Source organism: Lissotriton helveticus, chromosome 5_1, assembly GCF_964261635.1.
Source record: "Lissotriton helveticus chromosome 5_1, aLisHel1.1, whole genome shotgun sequence".
In the NCBI taxonomy this organism is placed as follows: Eukaryota; Metazoa; Chordata; class Amphibia; order Caudata; family Salamandridae; genus Lissotriton; species Lissotriton helveticus.
Window position 1 is genome coordinate 1,835,350,625 of NC_136065.1, and position 14,690 is coordinate 1,835,365,314.

Sequence of the window (14,690 nt, forward strand, 5' to 3'; positions counted from 1 at the left end):
CAAGCACAGCTTTATAGACCCTTCTAATACCATCTCCGTAAGGCGCGACAGGACCTGGATTACCCCTGCCCAGAAACTCTCAATCAGTGGGCAGGCCCATGACGTGCAGGAAATCTGCTGAAGTAGCTTGCCTCTCTTTCATGTGGAAGGCTGAGCAGGGTAGATCATCAACTTCCTAGGTGTTAGATATGGTCTGTGTAAAAAATTTAATTGAACCAGCTTGAGCAGTGCATTGGGGAGCACCTGTTCTATCTGCTTCCATGCTTTATTCCATTCCATTGTTGCCAGTTTATCTGCGGAATTCACACTCCAGCAATCTTTTGCTCTATCAGTATTACCTTCCTTCTCATTCCCTGAACCCATATGAAGGCGTGATATTAGGCATTTGCAGCACGCTAAACTCTGCAGGTGTTGCTTAACATTGTGTCCCTGTGGCTTCTCAGTCCCAGATCACACAAGTCGTGAGCGCTAATCCGGCATACTGCAAGAATTGTCCCGATCCCACTCCAAATTGTTCCTGAGCTTGCGCAAATCTGTTATTAAGGAACAGATCCCCTACATGCTCACATCCACCCTCATGCCATTTATTGAACAGCATGTTTATTGAAGAGCATGTTCTTTATCATACTAGCGAACGGCCGCTAGAGGCATGCATGTCCTCTGCATAGGGTAGTCTTCACAATATCTTGGAAACCATGCCAAGCCACTCCTCTAAAGTCAGTCCAATCAAGTAGGAAAATCCCTGGGGACCGGCTTGCTCATCATAAATAGCTCTGGTAAGGAAAAGGAACCATATGCACCTGCCAACAGTGATTTCTCCCTGTAAGGCAGTCATCAAACCAGCTGACAGTTTTGCAGTTGCGTCGCCGCATAATATATAAACAAGCCTGGCAATCCCAATCCTCCTTCCAACCAGGGATGTTTCAGGATATCTTGTTGTACCTACTTCCTTTTCCCCACCCAACCAGTGACTTTATCATGGTATCCATTTGAAGAAATGTTGAGGTTGGAATCGGACACATTACATTCTGCAGGACATACAGACAGCGTTTGAGGAACACCATCTTGGCCTCAGAAATGCATCCATTGTAGAAAGTGACATCGCTTTACAAAGGTCAACTGAGCGTTTCAAGCCTTCAATTTAGTTGCCGACGTTTAAGTCATATTATGGTTGCGGACATAGCATCACTCAGATCCACAATTACAAGATGTACTCTGTGAGAATAATTGTTAGGCCCTCTTACAGAATCCACCACTTTCCCACTGTAACCCCAGATCCTGGTGGAGGTCCACTTCAGCATGCCCTAGCCTTCCCTGAGGGAATCATTTGGACTTGGTTTTGTTCATGTTCAGCCCTGAAATCCCAGAAAATACTTGCAGCTCCTCCAATGGAAAGGCCACCAACTTCACAGGGTCCTTTAAATACACTAGAGCATCATCCGTATTTAATGACACTGTGTGTGTTACATCTTCCCTGCCCGTAATCTGCATGCCAATCACTCCACTGCTAAAGAAAACAGTAGAGGTGCCAGGGGACAAACCTGCAAAGTCTCTTAGCCCACCCTCCATGAGTCTGAAAAAATACTTTCCATGTGCACCTAGGCCACTGGTTCTGAGTATAACAATTGCAACAATTTGATATATTCAGACCCAAACCCCATGCTCTGCAGAGCTGCCCACATGAACCGCCATTCCACTGTATCAAAAGCATATTCCAAAATCAAGGTCTCCTATACAAAATCTTTGTCAGAGGTGGCCAGTGTGTGAGCAACGTGGTTCAGTCTTGAAATATTGTACATTGTGCTTCTCCCATGGATAAATCCCATTTGATCCAAGTAGATCAATGACCCAATTCATATCTGTATTTACCATCAATAATGGCCTGTAAAAGGGGATTTGGTATGATCCTTGTTCTCCTTGGGAATCAGCACCATCATTGCCTCTGTTATGGACAGTGAAGAACTCCCCTATTCCGTGCCTCTAGGAAGATGTCCAACAACCTTGCTAATATAATAGGGGGGAATGCTTGATGTAGTTCCACTGGGAGACCATCGGCTTCAGAGCTCCTGCTGCACGTCAGTTTCTTTAGCACCTCTTTCAACTCACCTATCTCTAGCGGGCTCTCCAGGGAGTGCTGCTGTTCATATGTTAATCTAGGCTATTTCATAGCCTCTGGGTGGTGAATCTGTAGATCTTCAGTGGTCACATGTGTCTTGGAGAAGCTCTTGTTATGTTGAAGCCTACCAGATACCTCAGCTGTCTGGCTGCAAAAAAACGCCTGGGGACATTTTGAAAGCTCCCCTGGAAATGCATTCCTCAATTGCTAACCACTGGCTGTGTGGTTTGTAACTCACATTTGCTTGCTTTCTGTTTGCTGGCTTTATTTGTTTTAGGCTGTCCAGCATGTCTTTGTCCCTCCTGCAGAGCGTGACCTGTTTATCATTGCTCTCTGTATTCTTTCACAAGTGTCTTCTTTCTGTAAACAGACCGTTACATTTTGGTCTTATCCTGTCACATTTGCTGTGCATTCAAAGGGAGAGTTCATATCTCAGGCCTGTCTTCTGAGGGAGCTTGGTGTTTACTTTTCTGTAGCTGACTTCAAAGTGAGAGGATTTATGTGACAGTCCTGCTGGATAGAGGTGGTGGAAAAGGAACGTTTTTTTTCTAGCACACAACAACCTTAAAATGTATGTAAATGAACCGTGCAACTTATTTCAGAATATATCAGAATTAGGAAAGCACCCGTAATACACATTTTTGCTGCCATTTCTACACATTATATTGTTTCTACGCTGTATAGTTTTAGCAGTAAAACTGTATGTGCAAATACAATGATCTTTTCAATTGAAAATGTGTTGTCTGTAATGGCAGTGCGCTATTACACCATGCATACTCCACCTTATGACACTCCACTCTGCGCCACTTCACTCTATGCCACTCTAAGACACTCTACGAGACGTCACTCTACAATACTCCCCGCGACTCCACTCTATCCCACTCCACTATACGACACTCCACTCCACACTATGCCACTTCACTCTCTGTCATTCTAGTCCACTCTACGACACTTCACTCTATGCCACTTTACTCCACTCTACGATACACTACTTCACTCTACGCCACTTCACTCTACGAAACTTTACTCCAATCTACGCTATGCCACTCTACAACACTCCAATTTACGCCCCTCCACTCTACTGTACTCCACTCTTTGCTACTCCTCACCCCTCCACAACACTTTACTTTACTCTACGCCACTCCAGTCCACCCTACAACACATTGCTTCACTCTATGACCCACCACTCTACGACCCTCCACTCTACGACACTCCATTCTGCTCTATGGCACTCTACTCCTCTCTTCTTCACTACTCCAGTCTACACCATTTCACTGTACACCACTCTATGCCACTCCATTCCACAACAATCTCTTCCACTCTATGACACTCCATGCAATTCCATCTATGCCACTTTCCTCCACTCTATGCCACTCCAGTGTACTCCACTCTATGTCACTCCACTCTGCGACACTCTACTCCACTCTATGCTACTCTACAATACTCTACTCCACTCTACACAACTCCCTCTATGCCAGTTTACTTCACTCTGTGCCACTCAACTCTACAACACACTACTTTACTCTACTTCTCTCTATTCCACTCCACTGTTCGCCACTCTATGCTATTCCACTGTATGCCTCTCCACTCTATGGCGCTCTATGCCACTCCACTGTATGACACTCTAGCCACTCCACACCACTCCATTCCACTTTACGCCCCTCTACTCCATGCCACTCTACTCAAAGCCACTCTACACCACTCTACTTCACTGCACTCCATGACAATCTACTCCATGACACTACACTCTACTCTACGACACTCCGCCCCACTCTCCTCTACGTCACTACATTTGAGCCATGATGAACAACAGCCATGCTGGTGTACAACATGGCTAAAACACATTGGAAATGACAATGGCTCTTGCATAGGCGAGACCTATTGGCTTGGGCAATTTATTTATTTATAAAACCCAGAAAACTGGAATACCCCCCACTTGAACAACAAACCATACCTCTAAACTTAAAGCATGTGAAGTGGCTAAACCTGGCCCTCCTTATAATAGTTCCCTTTATACTTCTATCCATGCATCCTTTGACACCCCATGTACTAATTTCCATCCATTCATTCATCCACCTGTCCTTCCCTTCACCTTTTCATTCACGCATCCTGATACCCTTTCATATATCCATCCTGCATTTCAACCTTCCACTCATCAATATATTACTCATTAATCCATCCATCCAGCCATCCTTACACTATCCCTTCATCCATCATTTCACTCATCTTCCAATCTTTTCATTCATGCACCCTTTCACTTAGTGATCCTTTCCCTCTACAATCCATCCTTCCACTCTTCCATCTATTCTCCATTTCAACCTTCCATCTTTTCTACCTTCGCTTCCACTTATCTTACCTTGCACCCTTCAATTATAACTTTCTTCTTTTTTTCCTTTTTTTCCTTTCACGTTTCCTTTCCTTCCACTGTTGCTTACGCCTCCCATTCTTGCTTACCTCTAACTACCCATCTTTACCCTCTTACCTTTTTCTTTCATTCTTACTTTCGCAGTTTGTCTCCCGCTCTTTGTTTTTCCCTATTCTCATCTTTCTTCTTTTTTAATTTCCTTCACTGTGCAGCAGCTCAAAGGTCTCTGTCGTGGTTTTCCCTCGCAGTGACATTTATGGGATTTTGTCTTCCCACACATAATAAATTAATGTTCTAGTGGGACACAGTTCACCAGCCCATCAAGCCAAGAGGCAGCCCCCGTTAAGCTGAAAGAGTGGAGGGGGTGGGGTTCCCTGAGCCTCTGTGGCCAATCTTTGTTTAGATACTCTGTGCAGGTTGTATTTATGAGGTCCCTTGCTATTATGCCTGAGACATCTTCACCCCTCAAGGTCAATATGGGGGAGTGGGTTCTAGCTCTCTTCAACAACCAGGACAATTTTCTCCCAGACTTGTCACCTTCCCGGAACAACTTTAGTCTATATTACATGCGAGTAAATCTCCCCAGTGTAGACCATGAGTCCTCCACCTTCTGCTTTTCATGAGTGAGCTGCTGTAAGCCATCATCGCCGAGATCAGGGCATGCATCTAACTGTGCCTGTGTACCTTCCAGTGAGTCAATGTCTGTTCCAGTTCTTTGTGCACCCTAAAAACATGAGCTCCTCATTCCCCCTTCAGCGTCACTTTACCTGCTTCTCACTCAATCGTTCTAGTCTACGTGTAGTGTGAGTGTCTTGAAAGAACTGCGTGTTCTACTCTTGGACATGGGTCGGGAATGCACCAGGATCTGCCAGCACCTCTCCTCTGTCTGCAACCTCCATAGCAGAGCAGTGGGCCTAAACCATCTTGGCATGACCATAATAAACATAGAAGAGTGATCCCAGAGGTAACAATTGAGATAAGCAGAATGTTTGTAGATCTCAATGTCTTCCCTATGGCCCTGCACATATTCTAATCAGCTGTGCCCTCATGCATATGTGAGTAATAGGAATATATCATATCTGCCGGATGGTGCCACCAGATCTAAAAAAGGTGGAAATCTTTTCTCACCCCTCTCAGCGTTGCCTCAATATTAGGCTTAAGACCTGGTCTGGGGGGGTCCATTTATCTAACAGCCATTCTAGTATGAAATTGAAGTCCCCCGCCCATATAATTTGGGTGTGCATATACAGGGCTATAAGTCTCGTCATTTTGGGTAAGAAGGCTTCATCATCCACAATGGGGGCGTAGGTGTTTACCAAACAAGTATTGAAGCCATCCAGACCCCCAACCACAATCACCTATTTGCCCAATGGCGCAGAGAGCACTACTTGTTCTATGAACGCGACCCCAGGCCCAATCCATGTCTCTACTCCCCAGCAAATTCAATGGCACTACGGAGTAGTGGGCTCCACCTCCATAGCACCCACTGCCCCACTGGCGATTACAGGCAATTGTTAGGCTTTCCAGGTCCATCAGAAGAGGATTCATCAGCTCTGACCATTGTGCGATCCTCACAAATCGTAACTTGTGGGCTCCTCTGAAGTCTGTCATGGCGGTGACGCCTGCTCAGCCTATTCCTCCTTCATACCACATGCCAGGTGGATCTATCTCGCTGGCAGCAAGCGCTCCTGCAGTTCTGAATCCAGTCATATACCACATTTCAAACCAGGTCCATTTACCGCCACTCTAGCCGCCTTAAAATGCAGTCACTGTTTTTATGGTGCAGCGTGCAGGCTACCAGGCCCGAGGGGGGCCCCAGAAGGAGGTTGCATCACTAAAGCTCTATGCGCCCTCTCCACCACACACACAGTAGGCAGTCCCTCAGCCCTTTCATCGTATCTGCTCTTCCAGGAAGGACTCCGCGTCACCACCCTCTGCCTACTCAGGAAACCCAAGAAAACATAGATTATTGTGACCTGAGTGGTTTTCCGCCTCCTCTGCCCTGTCTTCCAGGACATGTGTTGCCGTTGTCAATTTCACTGTTTGCTCTTTCAACACTTTCACTTCAGGTTGAAGTTCAGACATTGTGCGCATGGACTCTTTCAATAACCTTAGGTAAGTCAGCACCCAATCGTTTTACATCGTTTTACATCCACTGAGGCAGACTCTGTTTTCCCTTCAGGAGCTATGCGTGGACCCTGTATAGCTGCCAGTAGTTCTGCTCTGGAAGATTCCTCCAAATGCTCTTTTTGCTCATGTCCTCTGCGATTCCGTCAGGTGCGCTATTCTCTGTGGGAGAACTTTGGTGTAGTGTACTGCATGATGGTGTTGCCCTGAGGTATCTTGAGTGATCAATCCTTAACCATGGTGCTTGCTGCTGTTGTGTATAGTCTTGTGTGAATGGGTTCTGAGGTTCTCCTCAGCACCCTCTACACTAACCGCTACTTTGCAGTGGGCCATATGAACACAGGGCACCGCTGCTCTGCAACACTACTGCGCTACCAAACCCAAACTCAGCTGCACCAAAGGCCAAGATTTGTACAGTGAAGATGCTATTGCACAGTCCACAGGGGGAGACACACAGCAAGAAGGCAGACGAGGGAGGTGGCCCATCGGCGGCACAGTGCAGCGGGCTCTCTCCTTGCATCAATTACGCTGTTCTGAGGGTGCAAGGAGCTCTATGCAGCATTTACTTCACTCCAGGAAGTATCCCACTTCAGGAGTCAGCCTTGTTTCCTACAGGTTGCCCAGCAGTGCCTGCATGTGAGCTGGCCGACCCTGCTAAAACTTGTACTTGAAGCAGCCGCACCGCTTCACAAAAGACAATGTAGCGCGGACTCAGGTACAAAGCCTCCTGGCACCCGCTTCATCCGGAGGACTAGCCTCAACTTTCTCACCAGCCCACAAGGACTGACCCCCATGGGGCCTTCTGCTGTTTTGCCCCCTAACTGCCTCTGCGTTCCATCACTGGGGCCGGCACTGTGGGGTGCCTCCCCAACCTCCGGAAGCCACTGCAAACAACAGTTCCTCATCTGGGGCAGTGTGGCACTGAGACCAACGCTCACCGGGGACCATGCAATGAAGCCTGCGTCAGCAAGATGGCCACCGGTCTCTGCAACCTGCAGCCTGTTCCTTGATGGAGCACGGCTCCTGCATTTGAGAGCCGCTCTGGAGCAGCAGTCTGTACAACGCAATGTCCAGAGAAGGGAGCTCTTCAATTCAGTAGGTTTGCGGTCATTCCCCTGACAGGATTCTGTAGGATCAGAGTCGACCGGCCGGAGTTTGCAGAGTCTACATCCTCCCGGCAATCTTGTCAGGCCATGTTCTACATGCTTATAATTTTATAACTGTGTGCATGATGGTTGCCAAGGTATGTGCACTTCATAAGGCCTGTGTTATTTTAGTCTCAACCAAGTAATAAAGGCTACAGGCCTTATCAGATCACTAAGAAAACGTATGTCAGATTCCTTAGGTCAGTGTGTTTATAATGAAAAGTTATGACAAAGCAATTACTTATTTATTGTGAAAAGCGTGTGTTAACTAACACTGTACTAAGCCCTGTAGTTGGGTGTTATGTTTACATGGAATTTAGCAGATCACCGTAGTAGGGTTTTGGCATTGGTGGTCTACCCAATCAAACCAGAGGAATAGAAGATTAACTCTAAGGTAATCTCTATAAGTAGCAAATTTTGTTTTAAGAACTGTAATTTGGTACATCTTTGTAACTTTATCACTATATACCTGAGGGCTGTCCTGTAGGAAGGCGTATGACGAACACAGTAAGTCTGAGTTATTTATGGCAGCAAGTCAAGGATAAAAGTTATAGGCCTGCTTATTTATTTAAACGTTATAATAAAGGCAGTAGGCCTGAAATACTGGTTGTGAAAAGCATATGTTAAAGTTAATAGGCATTAATGGTTGGATTGGTATTACTTTTCATTAAAGGCTACAGATAGGTATTTTGTTACATAGATATTCACAGATTGCTGTGGTAGGCAAGGGCTGTAGTGCTTGCACTGTTAGAATTATTTTAGGCCCTCCTAGAAGACATAGTATTTTGCTTTGGCAATTGTATACGTTTGTAATTTTGTAACTGTATGCCTGGTGATTGCCTTGTGGGCAAGGTTTAAGCTCAAAACAGGAGGCCTGGGCAGATTATGGTGGCAAGAGAATGATACCAGCTAGAGGGCCTCACTAGGGAAATATATTTCAGATGCTCTAGGTCTGAACTGTTTATTATAAAACTGTATGATAAAGGCAGTAGGCCTGAAATATTGATTGTGAAAAGCATTTGTTAAAGTCAATATGTATTTAACGGTGGGTTCTTATTTCTCTATACAAAAGGCTATACATAGGTATTTTGTTGCATGAAATGTCACAAATTACCTTTGTAGTGTAGGATTTTGGTTTTGTTTACAGCCTCTGACAAACCTTAGGGGTATTCTAATAATTCTTGCTAGAATCTCTACGGAAAGGCCTGACAGACTTAGCTATCTGCCAGGATCTTTTAATAAACAAAATATTAAATAATGCATATATAAATGTATATTCATAGAGATACATAAAGGGGCTTTGGGTGAGCTGTAGTTCTTTTCTGTCACAGATGGGGAACAGTCGGAACAACGCGGCCAGAACCACACGTGTTCCAACAATGCAAGTGCTACCACGCTTGCATTAACCACGCATATACGTGGTTAAGGCAGTGCACGGTCTAGCTGTGGCTGGGTAGAAGCAGGAAGGATCGGGAAAGGATGCGGTGAGGTGGGTGGGGCTGGGTTTTGGGGGGTGGTGGGCAGTTCTTAAGGGTTCGGGGTAGTTTACAGGACTAGGAGTTTGGGTTGTTTTCAGGACTGGGGTGTCAGGGAAGTTTATAGGGCTTAGGAGAGGGTATGGTAGTTTTTCTTACTTGGTGACAGGGATGTTTTTAAGGTGTGGTTGGGAGGGGGTTGGTTTACAAGAGGGAGGGGGTAGTTTTAGGTCTCAGGGCGGGGGCTTAGGGTATGGGGCAGGGATCAGGATACCTTTTAGGGCTTGGATGGCAGGGTCGTTTTTAGGGCTCAGGGTAGTTTTTAGGGCTTAGGGTAGGTAGGGCGCGTTGTTTTTAGGGTTTGGGGGCAGGTACGTTTTTAGGGCTCGGGGGAGGGGGTTGATTTTCAGGAGTCAAGGGGTAGTTTTAGGGCTCAGGATGGGGGAGGGGTAGGGGTTGGGGGGTAAGACTTACCTGATAAGTCACAATCATGCATAAGTCTTTGCCATACATGCCTTAACAGCGCATATTTTGTTGTAAAGGCATGCATGGTAAAGGCATATTCATGGTTAAGACTTGCATGGTTAATGGACTTTAATTTACCCTAGCTGAGTCAGTGCTGGATTGAATCATCATGCAAATGTTAATGATGTTTTATTTTTTCTCTCTCTGTCAAATCAATAAAAATCATTTACAAAAAAAAAAGACTTGCATGGTTAAGACCGTGTGGTAAACACATGCGCGGTTCCGCCACACAACCAATCTTAACAGATTTGTCTGAGTGTCATTTACACTTTGTTTCCAACCATGACAGCATACTGCATGGGATAAGGTTTTTTATGTTTGTGGGTGTATATAGCGCAAGCTCGGGCCAAGAGCATAGGAGTGTTTTCCATGATCAACAATTACTTTACACATGCTCAAATACATTTTTTTAAGTCACATTAAGTGATTTGCCTAGAACCAAAGAATGTTGAGCCAACAAAGAGACTTGAACCTAGCTCTCCAGTTATTTATTTTAATTTTATTTATTTTAAAGGTTTTATATAGCGCTGGCTAGACCCGGAGGTATCAGAGCGCTTTACATGAGTATCAGACCATAGTTGCAGGTTACATCGTTATAATGGTTACACAGTTGTTAGAGCATGGCAACATAGTTACATGTGTAAGGTCGAGATAGAAAATAAGGACATATACGTAAGGGAAAAAGCAGGCAAGGGGAGAGATTATGGGGAGGGGGTAGGAGCAGGGGAAGTAGACAGAGAATGAAGGAGGGAAAGAGGAAGGGAGGGTGAGAGACAGCATGGAAAGAGGAGAGGGAGGGTGACGGGGACACAAACTGGTAGATGAGTCAAAGCTGCGTCCAAAGTCCAGTAAGCTGTGATCCCAAATTCATAATGCCACACACATCCTCCTCCCTTATAGTTCAGTTCACATCGGCCATTATCTCTCCTGCTTTGTGAATGACAGCATTTTCTGATCGCATGTGCACATCCAGCTGAAAATAAGTGCACTTCATTTTCAGGGTTGATTGGCCAGGTCTTTAGTTTTCAAATTTTTCTTTTTATAGTTCTGTTTATATTTCTTTGTTTCTCTTTATATTTTTTCTTAAGAGGATACTATAGTTCTCCAGGTGGTGCTAACGGGTCACTTGGTTTCTGCTTATTTCATCTGCAGTGCTTAGCATGGCACGTGGCCACTTCCTTTTAAAGAGGAGACATTATGGAATGCTATTGTCCATAGTGTATCATTGAGTAGCATTCCAGGGTGACCAACATGTTGGTTTTAATGAAGCATCCCTGGTGAAAATGTTAAACAGTAGTAGACCATGTACAATATTTCTGCCAGACGGACACCAACTGCTATGTTTAGTTTTGCCTTTGCAAGCATATGCCCGCTGTGTTAAGACAGCAGCTTGTTGTTTTTTTCTACTTGTATATTTTTAGTATATCTTGCCTATGTTATTAAGTTTGTGTGTATTTCATTACGGTTGTGTCAAAGAGTGAAAGCAATAAGGAGTCAGTGGATGGATGAAAGGATGGCTGAGTACAAAGTTGAGTGACAAAGTGCTTGTATGATGACTTACTGAGTGCCTAAACCCACCAGAGAGACTAAAAGCACTCTCATTCATAAGCCACACTTATGGCTTTGCCAATGTTTGCTTCTTAATAGTGCCTAAAATGTGATCCAGCACAGCTAACTATCGAACTGGACAACAATCATCTGACCACCGTGCATCCCCCGAGCAAACCACTTCCAGGGAATATGTTGAATTGACAGCCCCCCTCACTAGTCATATTGCTTTTCCAGCCAACACTCCAGAAAACTCAAGATCTGCAGCTTCACACCTAGCGGGAACCCAAAGACCATAAAAAGAGCCGCCCTCATATGGTTCTCCCCTCATTGCAAGTTATTTGCCAGCATCCAGAGCCCCGTGCAGACCTCTGGTGTCTGGCTAGAGCCCCAGCACCTCCCAACCTCTCACACAATGTGCAATGTGGCAAAGTTTATTTTTTTATTAAAGTTTATTTTTGGAAACCTCCATGATGTTCTCTGGAAAACTTTCCAAACTTTACAGAGTAGTAAAGTTTTACTATTTTCCCACATCTGTGAGAAAAGCAGGACTTCCTTTAATTTATGTTGCAAAGTATAACCCTGCAGAGGAAAACTCTGCAGACATTTGCCATTGTACACAGAAAACGTTATGAAAGTTGAACCCTGCAAAGAAAAAACTTGCAAGCCTTTTCCACCTCTGCAGGTTTTAATCAGGGTGCAAATGACCTAGCAATGCACAGAAAATCTCTACATATGGGAATTTGAACGTAATATTGTAATGGGGGGAGTGAGAGTAAAGAAACTTGTGCTATTACAGATCTCCCTACTCATACTAAAAGGCCTCACCAGATGCTCACAGAAAGACAAGACCAGGCTTTGTCCTTAGCTCGGCGTGTGATTATTGGTTTAAGTGTCACTCAAAAGTATGTCAAACCCTCACTCGCGTCTCATAGCTTCATTATAAGGTTTGCTCCTGTGTGGCTAAATCCCCAACATGGTGGTTACAATCTGGTCCCACTGTGTGCTGTGAGTACGATTTACAACTCTGGTAGGTCTACCTTTGTGTCATACCGAGTACTTTTATATCACAGGTCCTTCCCCCTCGCGGATGTTGCTACCCACACTCTGAAAAGGCACCCCCTTTGGTCAGCCCTGTTGGGGCTATCATTTATCACCAAATGAAGACAAAACCATTTAAATGATGCCAGGGTGGGGCAAATAATAATTTTGATAGGTCCCCAAGACGGCAACGTTAAACAAAAAGAAAGAGATAGACGTGTCTCTTCATGGTATGGTTGAGTTGTCATGTTTGCATGTTTGTGGAACATGTGTGTGTTTAAAGGACTTTGTAGGATCTCGGGTAGCCAAGACAATCTGCCAAGTAGGCAGGATGGTGGTGTACTGAAGTTTTTCCTTATGTTGAAAAGAATATGACTGTGGGGTGTCTATCTGGCTACTCCTGGAAGGTCACTGCTCCAAGTGCCTGTTGAGGGACAAAATGTCAAGCCAGTTTTATGGATAAAACTTGCGTCTCATCACACAGATGTTAGGCACTTCAAAGCGTCAATTTTCCTATTAGAGAGGATGCATTGTACAACGTACATATGCCTATTTTTTAGGGTCCTAAATTGGCACATGTTGAATAATTGGAAACTTGTATTTTAAATATTGCATTTGAGAGTCACTGTATTCCTGTGTCACTACCTACCTACTTCGCCTCCTCACTCCTGGTCACGCAGCCGATTTAGCGCTGGCGCGGCCCCTCTAAACAAACTTCTCTGCCGCCATCGCGGCGTGCCCGGAGGCCATGCCCCCTTTTGCCGAGGCCACGCCCCCGGCCGCCGCCCTTCATTTAAGACGCTGATTGCAAGCGCCCAAGACCTGACAGCACTGAGCTCCTGAGGCGAAAAGCCGGGAGTGCCAATTTGTTTTAACTTGTATTTTAAATATTGCATTTGAGAGTCACTGTATTCCTGTGTCACTACCTACCTACTTCGCCTCCTCACTCCTGGTCACGCAGCCGATTTAGCGCTGGCACGGCCCCTCTAAACAAACTTCTCTGCCGCTATCGCGGCATGCCCGGAGTCCACGCCCCTTTTTGCCGAGGCCACGCCCCCAGCCGCCGCCCTTCATTTAAGACGCTGATTGCAAGCGCCCAAGACCTGACAGCACTGAGCTCCTGAGGCGAAAAGCCGGGAGTGCCAATTTGTTTTAACTTGTATTTTAAATATTGCATTTGAGAGTCACTGTATTCCTGTGTCACTACCTACCTACTTCACCTCCTCACTCCTGGTCACGCAGCCGATTTAGCGCTGGCGCGGCCCCTCTAAACAAACTTCTCTGCCGCCATCGCGGCATGCCCGGAGGCCCTGCCCCTTTTGCCGAGGCCACGCCCCCCGGCCGCCACCCTTCATTTAAGACGCTGATTGCAAGCGCCCAAGACCTGACAGCACTGAGCTCCTGAGGCGAAAAGCCAGGAGTGCCAATTTGTTTTAACTTGTATTTTAAATATTGCATTTGAGAGTCACTGTATTCCTGTGTCACTACCTACCTACTTCGCCTCCTCACTCCTGGTCACGCAGCCGACTTAGCGCTGGCGCGGCCCCTCTAAACAAACTTCTCTGCCGCCATCGCGGCGTGCCCGGAGGCCACGCCCCCTTTTGCCGAGGCCACGCCCCCCGGCCGCCGCCCTTCATTTAAGACGCTGATTGCAAGCGCCCAAGACCTGACAGCACTGAGCTCCTGAGGCGAAAAGCCGGGAGTGCCAATTTGTTTTAACTTGTATTTTAAATATTGCATTTGAGAGTCACTGTATTCCTGTGTCACTACCTACCTACTTCGCCTCCTCACTCCTGGTCACGCAGCCGATTTAGCGCTGGCGCGGCCCCTCTAAACAAACTTCTCTGCCGCCATCGCGGCGTGCCCGGAGGCCACGCCCCCTTTTGCCGAGGCCACGCCCCCGGCCGCCCTATCTATCCATAAAACATGTGCATTTTCCGGAAGCGCAGCGGACGAGCGCAGCGGGCGCGACGTTTGCGCGCCGAAGGCGCGCCAAAGGTAAGCCCGTCTGCGCCCGTCCGCGGCCGACCGGGCCTAGGGGCGACCCATCATGCCCAAACTATTCAATATTCACCGGCACAGCTTCACAATCTCCAGGGACCATGGCCCTTAGAGGACTCTATGACTCTGCACATTGGTAAATTGGGTTTGACGGCTCCGTGCCCTCTCCCCTCTTTCCCGCTCATGTCCTCCCCCCCTCTTCCCTCTGATCCTCCTTCCGCCCACCTTGCGCCCCCTGTACCCACTACCCTTTCCGTTTATTACCTCAACACCAGGTCAGCAGTCAAGCACTGCCATGAACTTTTTGTGTTATTAGACCTGCACAAACCAGACCTACTATTTCTCAC

At 46.3% G+C, this 14,690-nt stretch overlaps 1 protein-coding gene across 1 annotated transcript in view; it reads left to right on the forward strand.

The window, feature by feature from the left end:
• PPP1R9B (protein phosphatase 1 regulatory subunit 9B) overlaps nucleotides 1-14,690 on the forward strand; it is a 337,706-nt gene that overhangs the window by 111,961 nt on the left and 211,055 nt on the right. The window lies entirely within an intron of this gene.